Below are 4,541 nucleotides of genomic sequence, written 5' to 3'. Positions count from 1 at the left end.
AACCAAAAAAAAGGATACAAAAAAAATAAATTACCGACGGCAATTAGCGGCGGCGGCACCGCCGTCGGAAATTTTGGCCGGATGGCGGTGGTGCTATCGCCAAATGTCACCGGCACCGGTGATTAGCAGTGGCCACATACCGCCGGTAAATAGCGACGTCAATTGCCGTTGTGTAGTAGCCCGCTATTTTATTTTATGATTAAGATTAGTAAATGCGATATTTAAATTATTGCATCCTCAGTTATTTTTAATCCAGTGATTAATTTCCTATTAACTTAGCCTAGATATTTGAATTTAATGCAATTGCATGTTATGATCGCAATCGAATTATTGAGCCAGTCAATAATTTATAATTTTAGATTTATAACTGACTTAGCAAAGTCACGTTAATTATTTAAGCGAGATGGAACTAGGTTTCATTTTTATAATTACTTAATGTAACACCCCGTTTCCTCGAGCTAAGTTTAGAATAATTTTGAATTTAGATTTAAGATAATTCACGCCGGAAAAAGAATTTATTTTTAATTCCAACAAAAATGATTTACAAAAGCATTTGTAAATTTAATCATTTAAATTCTTTTGCATTGCATATTTATGAAATTGAGCATTTGAGCATTTGAGCATTTTCACGAGCTTTTAATTAGCAAACCCTGAAGTAGTATTACAGTTTCGACAATTTTATACTGAGGGATTTAAATTGTCCAATCATAGCCGCCCACCCTATGTCTCATAGCCGCCCACTCTACAGCCATGGCCACCCCATTTCTCCAATCAAGCCGCCCAAAATTCAGGCTTTATGTCACGCTTGGCAGAGGAAATCAAATGCCCAAACTTCTCTGCCAATTCAACTACTTTTTCCTTCATTCACACAATCAAAGTCTATTTCCTACACTCTATTTTCTTTCATTCACACATCTACTCTTGAAAGAGCAACAGCATAGCCATGCAGTCACCCCACCCTGTGCATCCCTTTATCTCATCATCCAAAGTCCTCCTTCATCCCACACAACACTCTCTCGCCAAGAATAGCAGAGCAACCAAGCAACGACCATTTCAGATTTTGAGCAGCTCACTCAAACTCAAGGTTTCATCTTTAACTCCCCTGCTTACTTCATTACAAATTATGATTTAGAAACCCAAGCCATTTTATGTATGAAGTTGTTCAGCTGCCCAACAAGAAACTCACGCATTCATACATTCACAAATTTTCATTTGAACAGATTTTATAACACATGTAATTTTTGTATACATATTCTGTACATACACACATATGTGTATAAGCTAGTATTGAATGATTTTTCATGTTGAGTAAATGAATAAAAAGGGGAGGAAACTTGTCTTGAAGCTTCGATTTTTACTCCTTGTTTCTGAGCTCGAAATTACCTCTGGCTATGTGTGTGAGTAGAGTCGAAAGAGAGGTGGTGGTGGTGGTTCGCCACTGCCAGAGACGAGGGAGAACAGAAGGGAAATGGGCGGCGGTGGTGGCAGCTTGGTGGCTGCTACTCGCTGGGAATTTGAGGGCGCCGATGGTGGTGCCATCGGCCAAGGTTGAGCAGAGGAGAGGGATGAGCGTCGGCGGCGGCTCAGCTGCTGCCGATCAGACCCAGGAGAAAGAGAGAGGGAGGCTGTAGCATTGTCGATGGCGACGTTGCTATAGTTGTCGGAGTGCAGAGAGAGGGGCGGTGCGGCTGGTGGCCGTGTCGACGCCCGGAGTTTCAGAGGGCGTTCGGCGGTGGCAGTGGGCTTCGTCTGCTGCTGTTGTTCGCCGCGGGCTCAGAGGTTGTAGACACAGCGGCGGCGACGGCTTCATGGCCGAGCAGTCGCCAGGAGTAGAAGGAAAGTCAGAGGGAGCGGCGGCGGCGGCAGCCCCAGGCTGTGCAGTTGTCGGACCTTAAAGGGAAAGAGAGAGAGATGGCGGTGGTGGCTGATTTAGGCAGAGAAGAGGGCGGCGGCCGTGGCACCGCTGCGGTTGCCGGAGAGGGAAGGTGGTGAGTTGAGCAAGGGCTCGGCGAGCCTGAATTTGAGTGAAGGGAATGGAGCTCCGGCGGCGGTGAAACTTCGAGAAGAAAGAGGGGCCGAGGGAGGCGGCTGGTCTTTTCGGTTGATGCGGCGGACTCCGCTGCTTCGCCGGAGAGAGAGAGAGCCGCGACGGTGGGTTCCGGCTGGAAAGGGGGCGAATTTTGGTGTCGGTAAGAGAGAGAGAGAGACCGAGAGAAAGCATTTTTTTCATGTGTGTGTGTGTGTGTTTTTCGTTTACAGAGAGAGAGAGAGTGCAGGTAAGGTTTTGGCTTGGGCCAATAAGTTGGGCTCATAGTTTGGGCCGTGTTTTTATAAAATGGGCTGTATTTTTATCACTTGGGCCGATTTTAATGAGACAGGGCCCTATTACAATTTTATTTAATGAGCTGTCTTGATTAATTTAATTAATTGGGCTACCCTATTTTAATTAATTGAACTATTTTTAGTTTGATTAATTTATTTAAAGGAAAATTTTCATAATAATATTATATTATTATTATGTGCATATTTTAAGTACTTACTTATTATATGCTAAGCATGACATGAAATTACATTTATTTTTGCAATAAGAGTATTTAAGTATTTAATTGGTTTTAATTATAATTCCAATTATTAAAGAAAGATGAGTAAGAATATTGTTGGTGTTCTTAACTCAAGAGAAATGTTTTCAATTATTTATTCATTAAATTTTGAAAATCCGGCTAAGTGAATCATAGAATATTAAGCACTTCACCGTGACTTAAGATTAGATTCAAGGAGACCTATTAAGAATAGATTTCTTGTAGGCTTTGAGCATCAGAAGGATTAGCACTGCTATTCCGATTCAGAAATAAGGATAAACGACAGGCTTTGCCTATACAGGTGGGCATTACTTTTACTATACGTATATAGAGATCCCCTGCGTGTCGTAGGCCTCTTATACGAATGAATGCATGAGATGATTTAACTGTTAATTTCAGTTTTATAGATCTATCAAATGAGTTTAATGTTACATTTGAGCAAGTTATTTCGTTACAAAATATTTGAGTTAAAGTTATTTCAAGTATTGTCTTGCCATAAAATGTTTAAATTTTAGTATGATATCTATCTGCTTTGACTTTGCCAATGATGCAATCGAATTCGGGTCCTGAGCAGTTGATAGCTATCCTGCCAGGGCTAGTGTACACCAGTGACCGTGAGTCATCTAGCGGGTTGGCCGGTCAAGTGACCGTGAGAGGTGGCCACCTCTCCGGCACACAGTTCCAGATATGATAGATTACAAGAGAACTTAGACTGCAGTCGAACTTTAAGAATCACAAATGAACTTAGTAAGCTTGGGCCTTTTTAGCGAAAAACTCCCTTGCTGTACTGTTTATGATGGCATGATAATTTACAGTTTTGAAGCATGTATTTTTATACTTAGGCATACATGCCCACTGAGTACTTTTGTACTCAGCCCTGCATATATTTCTAAATGTGCAGGTTGAGTAGCTGTCGATGGTGATGAAGTGACGACCGGAGTCTTTTGTCTTATCCTTATGTATTAATGAACTCTGGGGATACATGTCTTCATACATGTAATCAGAACCTTATTCCGCTGCGTACTCAGAAGTTTTATGTTATTTTGGCTAAGTCGGAGTTATCCGAACTTACTAGTTATTTGAGTCTATACGACTAAATCTCCGTTATATTATAAATATCCCTTTTGTTAACAATGATGAAATGCGATCCTTCCTTGTTTGATTATTTCCCTTTCTACCCCGCTTCTAATCTCCCTCCATTAGTCACGGTTTCCCCGGCTTAATTATCCCTAATTAGGGCCGGTCGTGACAGAGTGGTATCAGAGCGAGGTTTATTTGCTTTGAACCCTAGAGTTAACCAATTTTTCTAGTATGATCACTAGTATATATGAGTCAGTCAACCAAAGCTCATCACTTCATCACATCGTCATGCTCAGCAAGAAAGAAGGTGGTAATGATTTTAAAACATTGAGAAGTTCACGTTCTATATGAATGTACTGATGCTTACATTCAAGTTTTATGTTTTATTGATTGATTAGATAACTCAATGAACTTAGATGCGTTAAGAATGCATGATCACTGTTACGAGAAGAACAATAGAAGCTAGAAACTCAATTATATTTCACTATAGCCATGGTGAAGAACTAAGAAAGAGGAAGAGAATCCAATGAAAATAGTGCAAGCGGAGTGCCACGCACGAATCACTGACGCAGACATAGTTCTTCATTCAGGTTGTTCACGCGAGACGGAGCACCTAATCGACTATTATCTTATTCGATGATAGTTTAAGTATGATATTTCTTATAGCGATGAGTGCGACTTATGTAATCAATTAGCTAATCCCTAATAAGCTGAGACTCGCTTCTAGCCTCGATTATCACTAGCTATGGCTTGAGGATAACCTTCATGATTCATGTATGAACTTCAGAGTTAGACTTACGAGGGGTCAAAATGCTTTGTATAATGATGTTATAGTAATACGATTAGAATTGTCAGCTTATAGTTTCAGATATTCAGAAGCTT

The 4,541-nt window shown here is 40.7% G+C and overlaps 1 long non-coding RNA gene across 1 annotated transcript; it reads left to right on the top strand.

Moving 5' to 3' along the window:
* The first annotated feature begins 948 nt into the window (after positions 1 to 948).
* LOC131016586 (uncharacterized) lies at positions 949 to 3,695 on the top strand. The gene is made up of 2 exons (XR_009099095.1): positions 949 to 1,084; positions 3,481 to 3,695. It is a non-coding gene; the product is annotated as an uncharacterized LOC131016586 (long non-coding RNA).
* Positions 3,696 to 4,541: the final 846 nt, after the last annotated feature.

The sequence above is a fragment of the Salvia miltiorrhiza genome, chromosome 3 (assembly GCF_028751815.1).
Source record: "Salvia miltiorrhiza cultivar Shanhuang (shh) chromosome 3, IMPLAD_Smil_shh, whole genome shotgun sequence".
Classification (NCBI taxonomy): Eukaryota; Viridiplantae; Streptophyta; class Magnoliopsida; order Lamiales; family Lamiaceae; genus Salvia; species Salvia miltiorrhiza.
This window is presented reverse-complemented; position numbering and strand designations above follow the sequence as displayed.